Source organism: Nycticebus coucang, chromosome 5 (assembly GCF_027406575.1).
Source record: "Nycticebus coucang isolate mNycCou1 chromosome 5, mNycCou1.pri, whole genome shotgun sequence".
Classification (NCBI taxonomy): Eukaryota; Metazoa; Chordata; class Mammalia; order Primates; family Lorisidae; genus Nycticebus; species Nycticebus coucang.
Genome location: NC_069784.1, coordinates 78,379,880 through 78,400,424, shown reverse-complemented (window position 1 = coordinate 78,400,424; position 20,545 = coordinate 78,379,880). Strand labels below are relative to the sequence as shown.

General features: G+C 39.0%; 1 protein-coding gene and 1 non-coding gene across 6 annotated transcripts in view; one reads left to right on the top strand and one right to left on the bottom strand.

The window, feature by feature from the left end:
- The window catches only part of GRIK2 (glutamate ionotropic receptor kainate type subunit 2), a 735,964-nt gene that overhangs the window by 344,961 nt on the left and 370,458 nt on the right, over nucleotides 1-20,545 (bottom strand). The gene's annotated exons all lie outside the window — the stretch shown is intronic.
- Nucleotides 4,783-4,889, top strand: LOC128586952 (U6 spliceosomal RNA). The gene has a single exon (XR_008380405.1). It is a non-coding gene; the product is annotated as a U6 spliceosomal RNA (small nuclear RNA).

The window sequence follows — 20,545 nt, the reverse complement described above, 5'->3', positions numbered from 1 at the left end:
TCATTTATTTGGAACCTCTTGAATTCCTCTCTATATTAAGTGTTTATCTGTACTGGCATGTACCATATGAATATGCAGTCTGCTAAGCTCTTTGTCTCTATTTTCTTTTTGCCTACATTACATTGGCTGTTGATGGTATTATAAATTCAATCCAAAGTCTGGGAGGCTGAGACACACCTCTGATGATAGTTCCTCCTTCAGCAGGTTCTAAGGTCTAAAAGGTTAAAAGACACTTCTGACCCATTCAGGAAAGCAATGTGAACAAGATGTGGGGGTGCTGTTGAAAGGGAGAGAGGAATGGGAACACAAGTATAGAAATTTCCATGTTTCAGAGGATCTCATGGCTACAATGCTGAGATAAAAGCTATTGAAACTTTGTGTGTATGTGCTTGGTAGGATATATTTTATTTATGTTATGTACTTTATGTCCACATGGTACCCCAACTGGCTTAAAATAAACTGCCAGGCACAGTGGCTCATGGTTGTAATCTCAGCACTTGGGAGGCCAAAGAGGGTGGATTGCCTGAGCTCACAGGTTTGAGACTAGCCTGAGCCAGAGTGAGACCTTGTCTCAAAAAATAGCCGGGCGTTTTGGCGGCCACCCGTAGTCTCAGCTACTTGGGAACCTAAGGCAAGACAATCCCTTGAACCCAAGAGTTTGAGGTTGCTGTGAGCTATGACTCCAAGGCACTCTCCTGAGAGTGACAAATTGAGACTCTGTCTCAAAATAAATAAATAAATACATAAATAAATAAATAATAAAAGGCACTCTCATAAATAAAATAAGTCTAAAGGCTTTCAATTTGCATAAATTTAGTAATCTTTGGTAAATAAATTTGTGTTTAAAAATTGATAGAATAGCAATTAAAATGTCTTCAAAATTGTCAGCATAGATTTTTACCTCCATTACCAGTCATTTTTATATTTGAAGATGTCAGGGCTTGACACAGAAGTTATAAAACTGAAAACCCTGCTAAAACAAAATGATTTTTATTTATACAATTTTTGATAAATAAAGCTTTAATGTAATCTTTTTAGTTTAATAAAAATAGCTATCTCCTTAGTCGCTGGCAAAAATACTCATATGTGTTAGGGTTTTTAGTTTTTGTTTTTGAGACAAGTCTTGCTCTGTTGCCCTGGGTAGAGTGCTGTGGCTTCAGTTTAGCTCATAGCAACTTAAAACTCCTGAGCTCAAGCAGTCCTCCTTCCTCAGCCTCTCCAGTAACTGGGATTACCAGTGTTCATCTCCATGCCTGGCTAATTTTTTTATTTTTAGTAGAGATGTGGTCTCACTTTGCTCAAGCTGGTCTTGAACTCCTGAGCTCAAGTGATCCTCCCACCTGGGCCTCCCAGAGTACATGAGCCACCACTCCCAGCCTCTCATGTGTTGACCTTGAATGTTATTACTCAGGTAAAGATGTAAACAGGCCTAAACAAAAATAAATCTCAGCAAATTAGAATAATTAAAACTCTAACCAAACAAAAGCACAAAAACAGAAACTTACGGCCAAATGTCTGTGAATATATTTTGGTTTTGATCTCTTAATCCTAGCCACAGATGCAGTTCTTTTTTTTTTTTTTTTAGACAGAGTCTCATTATGTCGCCCTCGGTAGAGTGCTGTGGCATCACAGTTCACAGCAACCTCAAACTCTTGGGCTTAAGTGATTCCCTTGCCTCAGCCTCCCGAGTAGCTGGTACTACAGGCTCCCTGCACAACACCCAGCTATTTTTTTGTTGCAGTTGTCATTGTTGTTTAGCAGGGCCAGGCCAGGTTCAAACCTGCCACCCTCAGTGCATGTGACTGGCGCTGTCACCACTGTGCTACGAGCTTGGAGCCAAGACGCAGTGTCTTCTACTGATTTTACTGTCCGTGGGAAGGTATGCACAAAATCTGTTTCTAACTCACTCTGACTACTGGTTGCAAGCTAGCCTATTGTATGTATGTTGTGTTTTTCAAAGCAAGGGCCTTTGCCTAGAAAAGTTTTAAGAATCCTTGGAATTACTAAATTTTTTTTTTTTTGATTAAAATTCTCCAAGCACTTGTTTGACCAGGTCATTTTTCTGCTCAAAAGCCTCTGATGGATTGGCGTTATCTAAAGAATAAAGTTTAGATTCTGCCTGGGCTTTCAAGCCCTTCTGTAATCTGATTCTGACCTCCATTTCTGTATAAAATTCCTCTCTAATGAACCAAACATTTTTTACTCGCTATATTTAAGCTTTTGTTTACATTGTTTACTCCATCCAGGAGCACCCCTTGCTCTTCTGTTGATATATTTTTTTCGCCTCCCCTTCCCTTCCCTTTTTTACTTGAGACAGTCCCAAGCTGTTGCCTTGGGTAGAGTGCTCACAGCAACGTCCAACTTCTGGGCTCAAGCAATTCTCCTACCTCCACCTCCCAAGTAGCTGGGACTACAGGCACCCACCAAAATGCCCGGCTATTTTTTGATTGCAGCCATCATTTTTGTTTGGCGGGCCAGGCTGGATTTGAATCTGCCAGCTCAGGCTTGAGCCACAGGCGCCAAGCCTCCTCCCCCCTGCTTTGTTTTTTAATTTTCTCTATACATATACAATGTGTTTATTTGGTTTCCACTTTTTGCCTTCACAAAATTAAAAAGGCTTAAAATTTAATAACAATAACAATGTTTAAGTTAAGGACTAGAAACAAAAACCTCATAAAGAACGAATGAAGAGAAATACATTCAGAAAAGAAATCAGATGTTTGCTGCAACAAAATATTGAGCAATAATAATGATGCAAAAAAAGTAACATTTACATTGTCAGATAAGAGTATGTCTATCATAGAATGCTTTGACTCTGAGGTTCACTATGGAGTCATCAGTTAACTCTTCTTTTTATTTTATTTTCCAAAGTCTCAAAAAATACACAACTAGGGTGGCGCCTGTGGCTCAGTGAGTAGGGCGCTGGCCCCATATGCTGAGGGTGGTGGGTTTAAACCCAGCCCTGGCCAAACTGCAACAAAAAAATAGTCAGGCGTTGTGGTGGGCGCCTGTGGTCCCAGCTGCTCGGGAGGCTGAGGCAAGAGAATCGCTTAAGCCCAGAAGTTGAAGGTTGCTGTGAGCCGTGTGACATCATGGCACTCTACCCGAGGGCGGTACAGTGAGACTCTGTCTCTACAAAAAAAAAAAAAAATATATATATATATATAGACAACTAATATTTATAAATAAAAATAGAAGATAATTTCAAAAAATAGATCATGCCAAATCTTATAGACCATAGAAAAAGAAGAAATAGTTCAAAATCATTCTACTTCATCTAGATATACCTATTAAAATTGGAAAAAATATATTGTTATAAAGGGACATTACAAACGTATTTCACTTATAAATGAGGATGTTCACTTATAAACAACACATTAACAAGTTGAATTAAAAATTAATGTTCAAGTAATGTACCTTGGTCAAAATTAAATCCAATTTATGTGAGAATTAGTTACTATTTTCGTTTCTTTTTTTTTCTTTTCCTTTCCCTCACCTCCTTCTCTCTCTGTCTGCTCTGCCCTTCCCACCTTCCCCCACTGTGTCATTAATTATCATTAATTGTTCTCATATCAAAGTTGAATACATAGGATTCATACTCCTCCATTCCTGTGATGCTTTACTAAGAATAATGTGTTCCACCTCCATCCAGGTTAATACAACTGCTGCAAAATCACCATTTTTTTTTAATGGCTGAATAGTATTCCATGGTACACATATACCACAGCTTGCCAATCCATTCCTGGGTTGAGGGCCATTTAGGCTGTTTCCACATTTTAGCGGTTGTAAATTGAGCAGCAATAAACCGTCTAGTACAAGTGTCTTTATAATAAAAGTCTTTTTTTCCTGCTCGATAGATGCCCAGTAATGGGACTGCAGGATCAAATGGGAGGTCAATTTATCTCAAAATCAACAAAATGGTTATTCTTATAATCCAAAGACAATCTCAAAACAAACTAATTCTTTGAAATATTACATGTAATTGAATTTACACTTAAGTAAAAAAAAATATTTTGAGGCCAGTTAAATTACTTTTAACATAGCTTGATCTTGATCTTATGCAGAAAGATGTTAGGACTTTGTGCCACTATCTGAGCTGTGAAGGATTAATGTCAGACGTTTATTCAGTCCACACTCAGTGTCATGTCAATACATCTTTTTTGGGGATATTGGTATTCTAGAGAGATCAAATTAGTTAACATCTTTAAGCAGGATATGTTCTCAATATACTATATTTATAGAACTTAAAGATGTTACATTGTTATATTAAATGACTTCATTGAGAGCACAATTAACCACATCGGTTGTATCTCTCATATTCACAGGCTATCGAATTGGTTAAAAAACTGCTAAAATAAATTAGGCAAATGTAAATAAGATAAATGTAATAAAATTGCAAGAGGTTTTAGATAATCTTCTTTTAAAACTTCTCAGATTTATATCTCAGAAGTTCACCTTTTGGTATCTTACTGCTTTCGTCTTTCCTCCCCATGAGAAGGCCTAAAATGATAACCCCTCCACCAGCCTTTCATTTTGCCCTTTCACCTTTTCACTGGCTCCCGTAACTTCTCCCTTCTCTGGTTCTAAGACTGCTGTGAAGGTCTGACACCGAAATGTTTACCTTAAAGGTCTGTAAAACCACGTTTTTGTTTTTAAGCTTCTTGATATGTCTGAATTATTACGGTCAAAAAAATCTCCCTATCTTCTTACTAAGTGATATATATTCCCTTTCTCCAGTAGTTAGTATTTTGGTTTCTTGTTTCCTTTAAAATATAATGTTCAGTGCTCACTTCGGCAGCACATATACGAAAATTGGAAAGATACAGAGCAGAGTAGAATGGCCCCTGCGCAAGGACAGCATGCAAACTGGTGAAGCAGTGCAGATTTTTGTGCAGCTATTTTCTTATGGTGAAAAGACTAAAAATTAAAAGCATCATAGCAAAAATTAAGATTAAAAATTTTGTCCACGCTGAACAAAATAAAATAAAATGTAATGTTCATTCGTGACCTTGCAGGCGATCTTGTGACTGATAAGTTCTGGTGATCTTTTCATAGGTCTGACTTGCAAGTTGTCCAAATGGGTTTTGCATAAGAAAAAAATAATTGTAGTAGAAAAGGGTTTTCTTTGTCTAATAAAGATTTTACATTTTCTCAAGGTAATTTCTATGTTGGTTTTATTAGGTTTTGATTACTGGAGAAAGCTGAACTTTAAAAGTTGAAGTTTTTTTCTCTATTGCCTATAAAGACTTCTGATTATCACTGTTGGTTAAGTGAATTGCTGTTATTTCACAATAACCTATGATTCTGTTTTGATGAGATGTTTTGAGCCTTTTAACATCTTTTGCAAACGTCTACGACATCTGGGTTATTCCAATGTTTAGCTTGCTACCTATAAGCTTCCATTTTCCTGTCATTGTTGGAACTAGGCAGGACTTACAATAACCTTTTTGTTTAGAATATTGTTTAGCCATTATGATACAACAATTCTCCAAATCCTTAACTCAAATGGTTTTTAAAAATGCTTATGTTTTTGGCTTGGTGCCCATAGCACAGTGGTTATGGCACCAGCCACATACATCAATCAAAGTTGGCGGGTTAGAACCCTGAACACGGCCCGGGCCAGCCAACCAACAACGGCAACTGCAACAAAAAATAGCTGGATGTTGTGGCGGGTGCCTGTAATTCCAACTACTTGGAAGGCTGATGCAAGAGAATCACTTCAGTCTAAGAGTTTGAGGTTGCTGTGAGTTGTGATGCCATGACACACTACTGAGGGCGACATAGTGAGAGACTGTCTCAAAAAAAAAAAAAAAAAAGCTTATGTTTTGAATTTTTGTTTTGTTTTCTTTTTTGAGACATATAGAGTCTCACTTTGTGTCTCTTGGTAGACTGCCATGGAATCACAGCTCACAGCAACCTCAAATTCTTGGGCTCAAGCAATTCTCTTGCCTCAGCCTCCCAAGCAATGCAGACTATAGGTGCCTAACACAACACCCAGCTATTTTTAGAGACGTGGTCTTGCTCTGGCTAGGTCTAGTCTGGAACTCTTGAACTGAGGCAAGCAACCTGCCTCGGCCTCCCAGAGTGCTAGGATTACAGAGATGAGTCACCATGCCCAGCCTAATGCTTATGTTTTGTATAGAAAATTCCTATGAGTTGAACAGTAGCCTGATGTTTATAAATAAATTAATTTTATAATCTTGCTTTTGGTATTTTTTTTTTTTTTGCTTTTGCTCTTATGTTGTGTAAAAGATTTTAAAGTTTGATAAATGCCTGTCCATCTCCATTCATACCTGGGCTAGAACATTTAATCAGCGATGAGTCTTTTTACTTTAAATCCTTTGACCCCTTGTTTTTGCCAAGGGATAGGATAATATCTGGGCTGGCAGCTACAACATCCCCAATAATGGAACAAAAATAAAAGTTTGACCATTGATATTGTCTCTGGAAAATCTTGGCCAAAGCAAGGTAAATGTAAACTAAAATAAAATCCTAGGCACCTGCCCACTGAATGAACCCCATCTTGGCCAAGAAGACCCTAGGAAAAAAGAAAAAAAAAAACTGAGTTTCTGGCCATGAAGGGAAGAGAGATCAGACATGTCTCATTATACCCCTGTTATATTACTTAATTAAAAACAAACAAAACATCCTGGAACTAAGGAATACCAATTTAATCTAAGGGCAATAATGCCAATCAACCAAATAATGGAGGACATTCCTTATGGACCCTAATTATTACAGCCCGCTTACCACTTTATCTCAAATGTTGCCTGACTTTCAGGAATAGATTTCAAAACTGCTTTCTTTTACATTCCTCTTGCTCCTGAATCCCAAGTACTAGTTGCTTTTAAACGGGAAGACTTAAAGTCTAAAGGCAAATGCCAATACTGCTGGACTGTCCTTCTTCAAGGGGAAAAAGAAAAAGAAAAACCTCTCCAGCAATCTTCAGAAAATTTAGGTCAGAGTTTTGAGGGAAATACTTGTAAGCAAGGGAATTATTTTATAGTGTGTAATTATCCTGATAAGCCAGTGAGTCTGAAGCTGAATCAAAATAACATGCAATAATTTTATTTAATTTACTGGATCACAAAGACTATAAAACATCCAAGAAAAAGCTCAGATTTCACTTACCACTGTCAAATACTTGGAGTTTGAATTGTCTCTTGCAACTTTGAACCTCAGCCCAGATTGGAGGGAGGCTATAAATAGAATAATAAGCCCTACCACCTGCAAACAGTTGTGAGGATTCTTGGGTATGGCTGGGTTTTGTTGGATTCAGATTCCTAATGTCAAGATAATAGCAAAGCCCTTCTATTAAATCTAAAGGGGCGTGGGGTGGGCAGGGAGAACCACTTACTTGTACCAGGGAATGCCACAAGGCTTCCTTGACTATTAAAAAAAAAATAATGACCGTCCTCACATTTGGACCCCTAAGGCTTTTATATACACCTTTTAATTTGCTCTTTGAAGAAAAACAAGGAATTAGACTCAGGGTATTTACACAAACTTCTTTGGGTGTGATAACTAAAGGATGGCCTACTTGTCTGAGAGTGTGTCTGTTACTTACCTATTTTACAAGAAGCTGAAAAGTTCACCCTAGGGCAACTGGTGGCTGTTCACAGGATATACTATGTATTATCCCCACTAAAACAAAAGGAAGACTTTTGGTCGGCAGCCAGTGGCCAGATGGGTAAATACTAGGCAACTTGGTGAGATGATCCTAATGTAACTCTGAAAGTGCTATCCACCTTAAATCCAGCCACTTTGCTTCCTGTTCAAACATTACATTGAGATTATTGACCAACTGTCTTCTAGTCCCTAGGATTTGACCAATCCATCTCTGAGGGACCTGGGTGAAGAGCTCTGAAAGTAGCATTACAGACCAGGGACAATGCAAAACTGGGGATGCTATGGTTACTGGCCAAATGCTAATTAAGGCACAAGCCCTACTCCCTAAAATATCTGAAAACATGTATCATATGTCTGTTTCTCCCTTGGGGATTTTTGTCTAGCAAGACACCTCTTGGTTAAACTCTTTCAATCTATTACCTCTTCTGCTAATGTATTTCACTGAGATTAGCTACTTAAAACCATCTTCATGAATGACTAGAGGAATCTTAGAAAGATATTCCACGGTGGGATGGGTGAGCTCGGAAAATATTTCCAGAGGGATTGCACAGGGGTGATAGTGTTTTGATATATTTTGCTACCCTGGGGTGGGGAGAGGGTGGCAACTCAACAATCTCTAATAAAAAATTTTGGTTACAGGCTCCAAATTTTCATTCTTTCTCATACCCCAATGATATTCCACACAGCAGGAAGCAGCCAGATATATTGCCATCCTGATTCCCCAAGATTAAGGAATGAATGAACTAAAAAGAAGGGGATATTATAACCATCTCCATGAGCAAATGTCAATGACCCCCTATATATATTTTTATAACCTTCTCCCTTAATTACTTGACTTTTTTAGTTATTTCCCAGAAATAGTAGATTTCTGCAAGACTAAGGAGATGAGGTTCTGAAGGCCCCTGGGCACACTTCCTGAGATCCAGTTTCACCCTCCCCCCACAACCTGTCCCAATGGACCCTCCTTTAAAAGCCCATGATGACTGTTAGTCGGGGAAATAGATTTGAAACAGCTTCTCCCATTCTCCTGACATCTGTCATATTAAAAATTCCTTTCTTTCTCCATTATCCTCTCTATCTTGACATTTGGATCTTCATGTGATGAGCATTTAGTCCTAGGCTAACACACCCTTGCAGTTCCAGCAAGAATGAGAACAAGTGGGAGGCACCTATGGCTCAGTGAGTAGGGCACCAGCCCCATATACCGAGGGTGGCGGGTTCAAACCCAGCCCTGAAAAAAACTGCAACAAAAAATAGCCGGGCATTGTGGCGGGCGCCTGTAGTCCCAGCTACTTGGGAGGCTGAGCAAGAGAATCAACTAAGCCCAAGAATTGGAGGTTGCTGTGAGCTGGGTGCTGATGCCACAGCACTCTACCAGGGGTGGCAAAGTGAAACTCTGTCTCTAAAAAAAAAGAATGAGAACAAGTTTCATAAAGCATAGGATGGAAAAAAAAAAATGGAAAAAGACCCCTAAAGGCTAAAAGACAGTTATAGTCACTATATAAATCTAAATAAACTTCTCTGTTGAAGGGAATTTTATCTCACTACGCTGAGAAATTTTGCAAATAAGATGATCAGGCCCCGAGAAGATGCTAAAAACTATGGAGACATAAATTTGCCTTTTCAAGAACTAGGAGATATATTTTGATAATCATCTCGCAGAATTTCATGATAGCATATTACCATTTGTAGAATGCTAAAAGAGGCAGTGATCACTAGGGCATATTAAGAACAGTGTAGTGCACAGAGTATTGACCTCAAAGTCAGGTAAATCTGACTTTAATTCTGGCTGTGCTGTTTATGAGCTATTCAGACAATTTGAACAAAATTGGGACATAGTAAGCACTAAATTATGCCACGCTAATATTATATGCTTTTTTGATAAAATTATGAGCCTGTCTACACTTCTCTGGTTTTAAGAGTTATCAAGAATCACAGTTTGACATAAAGATTATTTTAAAATACAAGTGTTAGCCGGGTGCAGTGGTTCATGCCTGTAATCCTAGCACTCTGGGAGGCAGAGGGAGGTGGATTACTTGAGCTCAAGAGTTTGAGATCAGTCTGAGCAAGAGCAAGACCCCATCTCTACTAAAAATAGGAAAACTAGCCAGGCTTTGTGGCAGGCACCTGTAGTCCCAGATACTTGGGAGGCTGCAGCAACAAGATCACTTGAACCCAGGAGTTTGACGTTGCTATGAACTGTGACACCATGACACTCTAACTTGGGGCAACAGAGTGCAACTCTGTCTCCTCAAAATAAAAAATAAAGAAAGAAATAAAATAAAATAAAATAAAAGTGTTTCAGCTATAGAAAATGAAAACAAAATCTGTCCTTAACACCCCAATGCTGTTGTTTCCAACAGCATTTCCTATAAATTCAGCTGCTTATTCTCATTAGCATCCAAAAGACCAATAAACCTTGAAACCCTCAACAAATTCCTTTTTTTGTAAAAGCAAGAAATAAACCATTATTTCTGGTTGTGCAGTAAGTTACTCACTGAGTGCCTTTGCATGCTTGTGTACATAAACTTTGCCGTTTCCCCTGCTAATCCAGTGGTTCTCAACCTTCCTAATGCTGCCACCCTTTAATACAGTTCCTCATGTTGTGGTGACCCTCAACCATAAAATTATTTTTATTGCTACTTCATAACTGTAGTTTTGCTACTGTTATGAATTGTAATGTAAATATCTGATATGCAGGATGGTTTTAGGCGACCCCTGTGAAAGGGTGGTTCAATCCCCAAAGGGGTTGCAACCCACAGGATGAGAACCGGAATCTATCTATTGTCCCTTAGCTCTCAAGATCCTAACCATTTGATCCTATGATAGGGGAGGATGCAGGAGTAAAAGTTTTCCTCCTAACAGATGAATTCTGCAATCACATATAATTAGATTTCAATGGAGAATTACATGAAAACTCTGGTCTATTTGAGCAGATTCTTTATTATCTGAATGTGGTGCTTCTTCCTACTATAATCACCTGGTGAATTTTATTTATTTTATTTTATTTATTTATTTGGCCGGGGCTGGGTTTGAACCCACCACTTCCAGTATACGAGGCCGGTGCCCTACTCAGCCACAGGCGCCACCCAACCTGGTGAATTTTAAAATGTTCTAACACCTAGGTCATACCTCTGTCTAAATTACACCCTTCAGGCTGAGAACCAGTGTCCTATGAGAACATTTCTAGTTGCCTGCCTGTAGCTTTCCCTGACCTCACTTTTCTCAAAGCAGTGCTTATCTTTTGTTTGTTTGTTTCCGTTTTTTATCCTGTGCGAGGAGAAGCACAAAAGCCAATTAAATTTGCACATGACAGGCTTAAAACATGCGGTCAAACCTAACAAGACAAAAGAAAAACAGGAACAAAGGGTCAGCTCTGAGCATAGTTTAAAAAACACACTGAAAATAACCATTGCCCAAATAAAGAACACGGTGGTGAAACTGCAGAACATTGGTTCCCTGCCTCTTTTTTTTCTTTTTCTTTTATTGATTACTGTCATTAGGTGTCAATAAAAATGAACTTCCGTGTTTATTATCTGCCAGGAACTGTGCTAAGAGCTTTCTAAATGTGACCTCAGTGAATCCTCACAACAAATATAATGCTACTTTGCAGCCAAAGAACCACCCCAAGACATAAAATGATTCGGGAGGGATACGCTGGTGTGGAGAGCAGGAGTTTAGCTCCACATCCCAAAGGCTGAGCCTGTCCGTGTCTTACACCTAATAGACAACCCTTGGACTGGGTTAGGATTGCTAAAATGCTGCGGGAGATACAGACTGCAACTTTTGAGGAGGGTGGGGGTTGTTTTTGTATTTTTATTTATTTATTTATTTTGAGAAAGGGTCTTGCTCTGCTGTTGCTCAGACTGGAGCGCAGTGGCATCATCATAGCTCACAGCAGCCTCAAACTCCTGGGCTCAAAGGATTCTCTTGCCTCAGCCTCCTGCGTGGCTGGGACCACAGGCATGTGCAGCCATGAGCAGTTAGTTTTTTCTATTTTTTCTTAAAGATGGAATCTTGCTACATTACTCAGGCTGGTCTTGTATTCCTGATCTCCTACCTTAGCTTCCCAGAGTGTTGGGATTACAGGTGTGAGCCACCTCACCCAGCCTAGTCTACAGCTTTGAGTCTAGAGATTAAAACATGCATTGTTACCCCGGTGGGGGGAGGAGGAAGGGAGATTGCCTCCCCCTTCTTCACTATATAACTCAGACATCATATAACTCAGCAAAATTAATGCTAGGGAGGGGAGGAGACAAATCCGTCCCATTCATATTTCACGAATGAGCAATTAGGAAAACAATGCCTACAAAGGCTCCTCGGAGGGTGGGGGCCAATAATGAAAAAGAGAATCACTGCTCCAGGACAAGATTTAACAGTCTCCTGTATTTTTCTGGTTAGACTATATCTTACAGAAAATTATGTTAGGTGTGAGACGAAGTATGATACAGAGCAAAATTGATAGGATAGCGTGGGAACCTGAAAGTTTTAAGTGGATTAGGGGAGAAGAAACAGCAAGGAATAAAAATAGCGACAACTGTTCCTCCTCGGCTTCGAGAGTAAATAGAAATATCAATCATCCTTAATATACTTACCTAATTAAAAAAATACATTTTCGTCACCGTTCTAAAGGTAATCTGACTTTTACTGGTATTTCTTCACAGAAAACAAGGGAGTAAGTAAAGGAAGTATAATAGTCCTCATTTAAAATAAAATGGCCAGGCCAAAGGTGATGTGCTTTGCCCAGGGCCCTTCAGCTGGTCGCTGACGGCCTGAGCCCCATCTGAGTGTGTGCTCACACCACAGGACCCTCCGGCCAGTCATTGACAGCCTGAGTCCCACCTGAGTGTGTGCTCACACTGAGATCAATAGCGTGTTATAGTCCATTTGAAGTTGTAGGAGCTCTCTGTTCAGTTGAGATCTTGACATAGACAAAAAACATCTCACCATGACCGTGGCATTTTGTAAAATAGTCATGAACCAGAAATTATTTAATGTGTAAGTAATATACAGGCTGTTGCCTTAATTGGCAGTTTCAGATACACTCAGTGACTATGTCTCAGAACAAGGCTCCTGACATCAGTGCACCATGTGGACTGCTGTCCTTGATGGGAAAGCTCCGATACTCCTGCCCCAGCTACCTGTCTCATGACCGTCCCAGGTCCCAGTTTCTGTTTTACTTTACACCACTTATCACCATGAATATTATGTTATGTTATGTTTGTCTATTGATTTCGTCTCTTTAGAACTGTGATTTTTTGCGAGGGCAATTTTACCACCCAAGGGACATTTGGAACTGTCTGGAGACATTTTGGGGTGCTAGTAGAGTCTATTGGTAGAGGCTAAGGATGTTGCCAACCACCCTACATTGCAGAGGAGAGCCCCACACAACAAATAACTATCTAGCCAAACTGTCAACAACGTCAAGAGAAACCCTGTTCTGTAATGAAAACGAAGACTTTTTCATTTGGTTAATAAACATTTACAGAATAAATGAAGTGTCGGTGTCTCAGAGGATAAAGGACATGGGAAGTCAAAAAGCTGTGAATATAAGAAAGGTGGGAACACTAGGACAATTCTTGGGGGACAGATAGAAAACTGAAATGTGTATTACAGCATTTAAGCACAAATCCCAAAGGCAGTCAAAAATTGGCATTGTGCTACTAACCACTTGAGACATTACTTCACATAACGTCAACTTTCTGAAAATAACTAAAAAGACAGATGTGTTTTAATGGAATGTGTACATACACACATATATATAATAGTAAAAGTACCAGTTGTATTTTTTTGCCTATAAAATTATGCAATTTTCCAATTGTTTCTCACAATAGTTTAATTCCAAGTTACACAACAGAAGAGTTGTCAGTTTCTTTTCATTAGGAAACAACAAAGAAGATATATGTCTCAATCTTTACCTTCTTTGACTTGATATTTGTGAGTAATCAATAATTCATTTGACTCCAGAGCTTATTTAATTATTCTCATCTTAAATATCCTGTTGACATTGGAACATTTTCCTCATTTTAATCAATTCTGACATGAATTGATTTCAGCTCAATCTCTTCCTCCACAGTGCACCACCCGCTTTCACATCTAGGCCAAAAAGACCTAGAACCCGTGAGAAACAATTCTATGGACAGGTGCAAAGATCAACATAAAAGCAATAAAAGTTAAAACTCTCATTAAAACATAACTGAAACATAAAGATAAAAGGTAGTCATGATTTAAGTGTATTTTTCATCATGAAAATTACACCATGAAATTTTACCTGAACCATAAAATTTCTGAGATGTCATAAGTGTCAACATATTGAATACAATTGGAGCGAAGAACAGTTGAGAGTTCCTTGTGTGACTCTCTTCCTCAGGCCATGAAATCCTAGGTGCTTTCTTGTCAGCTCCTTTATCTCTCCATTTTTTTACATTCTCTACCTAAGGAATTTTGGCCATTTGTAGTACATAAGTCCACCCCAGACTGCACATCTGGACCCCAGATCTGCACCACTGAAACTTTTTAGACCTAAAACTGAAGTCACCATCTTTCTCCAAAACTTCCTCCTCTCTTTATTTTCTCCCTTTGTTAATGGCACAGCATAAATACATTTACTAAAACTGGTGAGCATTGTTGACTCCACCCTCCAGTGGATCCTCATATCAAGTTTATCTTTGATTGAAAACTGGATATTTCAAAGGCAATGTAGCCCCCTCCCATCCCCAGGAAGACAAGTTTAGGCCAAACTGCAATATCTAACTATAGTACCATCTTCCTCTGTACCTTTTCTCACAATAACCCTACTCCACCTCACAATCTTTTGCAAAATGCTAATCATATTACTCTTATCCCCTCCTTAAAATTTGTTAATGGATTTCCATTATCCTTAACACAGGGTCCAAATTCGTTCCTGTGTCCTTCAAGGCCCTGTGGGATCTGCCCCACCATCTTTCTCCGAGGCTCCCTGTGATGGTTAGCTTTATCAGTCAGCTGGACGGGGGTCTTGGACTGGGTCTTGGGTGACCAATAAGATTTGGTCAAACATTATTCTGAGTGTCTGTGAAAGTGTTTTTAGATGAGATTAACATTTGAATTTGTTGACTGTGTAAAGTAGATTGCCCTTGCTAATAATGTGGGCGGGTCTCATCCAATCAGTTAAAAGCCTGAATTTAAGGAAAGGTACTCTCAGGTCAGAGGGACAGCTCCTCCTGCCTCGCTGCCTTGGGCTGGGGCATTGGTCTTTTCTTGCTTTCTTATTTAAACTAAAATATCAGCTGTTCTGGGGCTTTGGCTCTACTGGCTTTGGGACTGGAACTGACTGTCCTGGTTCCTCAGCTAACTAGCTGCAAGTCTTAGGATGGCTCAGCCTCATCCTTGCCTACGCCAGTTTCTTACAATATATTACCGTTTCCTTCAGAGAACGTTGACTAATATAGGCTTTGGTATCAAGAGCGTGGTTCTTCTATAATAAATACCTAAACATGTGGAAGCAGTTTTGAAACTCAGTCACAATAGAGGCTAGAAGGGTCTGAAGTGCATGTTAAAATACAGGCATGAAGGGCAATTCTGGTGAGGTCTCATACGGACATGAGGACATGATACTGGCAACTGGAGAAAATGTGATTCTTGCTGTAAAGTGGCAAGGAAACTGGATGAACTATGTTTTAGTGCTTTGTGAAAGGTAGAACTTAATGAATAATGAAACTGGATCTTTAGCTGAAGAGATTTCTAAGCAAAGTGTTGAAGGAGCTTGGTTCCTTTTGGCTGCTTATAATAAAATACAAAAAGAGAAAGATGAGTTGAAGTAGAAATTTGTTAAGAAAAAAACCCTTGAAGATTTGGAAAATTTTCAGCCTATTCATATTGAAAGAAACGAGAAAGCTGGCTCTGAAGACAGCACGGAATGTGCAGCTGATAAAAAGATCACGCGTGAGACCCATGGACTTAATCAGCCATCCTAGCAGAGCCCAGGAATAAAGACAAGATTCCTTCAACAAAGACACTGCCGATTGGAACCAAAGGAAGCAGAGAGAGCAGGACAGAATGACAACAGCCTGAGCTTGCTTCACCAAGTTTCTCACTTGCTTGGCATTTATCATCTCTTTCTTCTTTTCAATTTGTATCTTTTGGAATCGAAATGTCTATCCTAGGTCAGTTTCACTATTGTATTTTAGAAGCACCTAACTGGCTTCAGAGCTATAGAGGAATCAGAGCTGTAGAGGAATTTCTCCTAAGGAAGAATCATACCCGAGTCTCTCCCTTTTATAATGTGGATGATATTGGGATGAGACTCCGGACTTTATACAGTTGAAGCTGGAATGAGCTAATGCTTTGGGGCTGTTTCCGCTCCCAGTCCTGTGAGCGTACTTTAACTTCTGTACCGGTGTTTCCTAAGCCTGTCTGCTTTCACTCTATAAACTTGTCACTATCACTGCATTGTGTGTGCATCCTGAAATTCCTCTCTGCAATGTTAGCAAAAACTTTTATGCTGGTGACAATTAGATTTAGATGAGGTCATGAAAGCAGGACCCTCGTGATGTAATAGAAAGATCCCACAGTGCTCCCTCTCTTTCCACCACTGGAGAAAGCAGGGAGAAGGTAACTGTTGGGAGATAGGAAGGAAGAGTCTGCCAGGCTGGGGTGACTCAGTAATGGAGGTGACTGAGGGGTTTCCAGCAGGGAAGTGAATCTTCCAATTTGCTTGACTTTTAAAAAAAATAATGTGAGAGAAAAGTTTGGATTCAGACATGCCTCTTTCCAAAATGCAAAACTAAATCAATATTATGTTTTAATAAGAATCCCATTGTAAACTTAATAAAAACACAGAGGTAAAGGATGAATATTTGCAATTCCCTGTAATATATTTTTAGTTTTTCTTTGGAATAAATTTATAGAACATTATGTCTACTAATGTTAAAAGAAAATGAATCATGGAATAAAAATATATGTATAGATGCTGCTTTGAATAAAAAAAACAAAAAAACCTGGTAGTATCTTTAAATTGTTAGTGGAAGACAACCAAGACTTTTCTCTTTTGAAAAATCACTTTGTAATCACTTAATGTGACAACTTCAATAAAATGATGCATAAAAAATAGACCTTAATTAATTAAACAGAGAAACCATTTCCTCTTCTTTAAAATAAATGGACCTCTACCATCAGTCAAAACTTTGCTACAGATTTCTCTTTAAATTAGACAGAAGTTAATTTGTTTCATCCACAGAACAAAGAAAATACATCATCTTAAAAGACTAGACGAATTGATTAGATTATGAAAAATGTTAATTGTTAAGTCTGACATAAAAGGAATAACTGAAATATAAGCAATTATCACATTAGGAAAAAAAATGAGGGGTGTGTGTGTGAAATTACCTTCACAAACTGATGAGGGGGTGCAAGGCAAGGGATAGAGTTAGTACGGGTTCCCAACACTCTGCAAACTCAGCTAAAATAATGACACTAATCAGCCACGGTTCCCTCATTTGTGCTGATAATAATCACTGCTCCCTCTGTTTGCTTATTTAGCCTGGAGTCACGTGTAGTAGTCGCTATAAGAACATCACCTGTTTGGAACCTAGAGGTAGTTTTTGAGATGTCTTCCCCGGTGGTGCATTCCAGCAACAAAGCCACTTAGACTGAGGAACTGACTGAACTAGTGTTGGACCCTCCAGCCAGCATCCTGAGTCCCAGCAACTGACCTACTAATACAGCCGCCCACACCAAAGGATTAGCAGACCCTGGGGCCTAATCCTATATCCACCAAACGGTCTTTACTCTATCTCCCCAATTCTCAGGGAGACAAATCTGACAAATTCCTCCTGTCTCCCTACTTAGCACTATGTGGAGTAAACTCTTTCTCTGCTGCAACCCTCACGTCTCCCTTCGACAGCAGGCAAATGAACTGGCTGGAGGCAATGTGTGTGTCTGTGTACAAACACGAAGAACTAAAATGTGTTACAGAATTATTTCTGCAGTTGAATCTTTAACTTTTGTAATGTTCAAGACGTTATTTCCACCCCCTTGAAGATGAGGCAATGAGCATTATGATGGTTTCTCCAGGTTGCCGATTTTACTATTTTAGAGACAGAATTTAGAATGCACAAAAAGCTACGTATTGTATATGGTACTCTGGGGCTTGGCAGGCCAAGATTTGGTTTTATGGGAGACAGTTTAATTAAAACTCTGCAAATTGCTCAGAAACATATAAATCCTGTCTTGTCTGGTAGAGGTTCCAATAGACTTCTCTACTCCTCCTTGTGGAAAAAGTTTTGCCCTCCTTTGCAGATCCCAAGTCTATAAATGTGTATGTTCCTTTGGGGGGGGGAGTAGGAGGGTCTAACGAAGCCACACACAAAGCCTTTCCCCTTCCTCCACCAGCTCCTTCTCTCCTCCTAAAACGAAGACGCAAAGGATCTAGCTAGCCCCACTCCCCATGAGCTCCAGCCAAAGACCCCAACCTCACAGGCAACTTGTGGAATGGGTCCACCCTCTACATCCCCGTATGATGGGGGGCTCTGTAACTGCCCCTGGGCACAGGTGCCATCTTTTCACTGACCAGGCAGGTCACACACACACACACACACACACACACACACACACCCCTTCAATAAATCTAGCCTGAACATCTTTGCAGCCTCATCTGATTCACCTTTACACCTTTCAGTCTGGTTCCCTTGTGAGTTAAATAACGTACATGTCTTCACTTTTACATTTGTATGACAATCATGATTTTTAGCTTTTTCTCAATGTAAACACTATTATCTCTTCTGTGGCTTATGCCAAAGGTGGGTCTAGGTTATTTGTTGCCAGACTTTCTAAAAGAAGCCCAATATGTGAATGGTTTTATTTATCTTTTCAGCTTCTTATTCTAAAATTTACATTTTATTTCATCATATGGTCTTTGAAATTGCTTATGAATCGTATGATCCTATCTACCTTGTTTTCCCAATTATAATGAACTAGGGCGGAAACTTTATGTACACTTTATTTTTACGCCTTCCTCAAGTTCTTAGTACAAAGAGATTTGGATGGCAGTCCTCTTTGCAGCACTCACATGAAAAGCAACGGAGTAACTGAGGGCAGGGATGAGAAATAAATAAAGGAATCAAAACAGTTCCTTTGGCAACTGGGTTAGGGTGGAAATTGTCCATTGATCAAAGAGACACAATTTCACTTTTAGTCTGAATACATTCCTTCCTAAAGATGAGTAATGCTGTCTTCTCTGCTCAGATAATTTCTCAGACTCGTTAGTTACTGAGACTAAAACTGCATAGAAGTGCTTGAAGATCTGCTTAGAAAGAAAGTTGAACTATGAATAGTAATCAATCATCTACTTTGCATTTCAAAGCAGTGATAAGATTTGATAACACTTTGAAGACTGACATTCAAGTAAATTGCAGTATGAGAGGAGCATAGTTTACCAACACTTCAGACTCAACACAACTCTTTCTCTCACTCTTTTAAATACTAACTTTCCATTCTTATTCTCTCAAATCTCATCTGATTCTCTCATTTTTGTTCTTTTTAATCTATCTTCCCCAGCTGTAGGACATCCGCTTCCCTCCTTTTCTAGCTGTTTCTTCTTTTCCTCGCTCTGTTTTTCTCTCCTCCGACTCCCAACTTCACCTGTTTTTCCTGCTTCTGACTTATATCAATAATGGGAGAGAAGGAAATGGGGTTAAACGTGTTGCCATATATAAATCACACCTAGGAAAGTCTTAGTATACATGAATTCATAAAAATTATTTTACACTTTTTTTATTGAGCAATAAATAGACCCAGAAGTGCCAGTTTTTGTTTGTTTTTGTGGAAAAGAAAACACAATTTTAAGATCTATTAAAAAAGTGAAAAATCACCCATTGAGACCCACTAACCTTGAACTCATGAGGCCACTGGCTCGTTGCCTTCCAGGATAGGGCTGAAACAGGTTTTATAACATGTATTCTTTTTTTTTTTTTTTTAACTTATGTTTTTTATTGTAACAATAGCATAATTAATTTTGCAATGTATTTACCAGTCTTATTCTCATTTTTATAGGTGCAGAAATGCAGAAGTATTCTTTAGCACATGACTTTTACTTTTGTCTGACCCTGGTTGATTTATGCTCCTGTTTAAAGACCAGGAGCTCTTGACAGAAAATTCTTCACTGTCTCAGACTTGGACATGATAGAGCCTATCAACATATTTAGATTCTGCATCAGTAAATCGTGTTGTTCTTCAGGGAAATTAAAAAATAAGATAATAAATGGCTGCCTAATTTCTCCTTACTTAATATTATGAAAGCCTCTATATGACATTTCATTTATTGAGATTTATAGATCTAAAAATCCTAAGGCCATTTACAAATAACTTAGAAATAATTATGTAAACATCGACTCAATAGTCAACTAATTGTAGTTCGTAAAACTCATCACAGCTGCTTAGTGGAATTATAATATAGATAATGCCTGTCCTCTTCAACTGCTTTTTTTTTTTTTTTAGAGACAGAGTTTCACTTTATGGCCCTTGGTAGAGTGCCATGGCATCATACAGCTCACAGCAACCTCCAACTCCTGGGCCCAAGCGATTCTCCTGCCTCAGCCTCCCAAGTAGCTGGGACTACAGGTGCCCGCCACAACACCCGGCTATTTTTTGGTTGTAGTTCAGCCGGGGCCGGGTTTGAACCCATCACCCTCGGTATATGGGGCCTGCACCTTACCGACTGAGCCACAGGTGCCGCCCTCAACTGCTTTTTAAAACACTAGAAATATTAAAAGTAAAAATGGTTAAAAATTCCAAATATTCTATTTTTGAATAGATGTTGTTAGGTAAACCTATTTTCACAATATAAAAAAACAAGATACTCCATCACATCAAAACTATGCTTCAATGATTGATTTTTTATGCATGAGAGTGAGAAATATCAGAACAGCACATTTCTCTC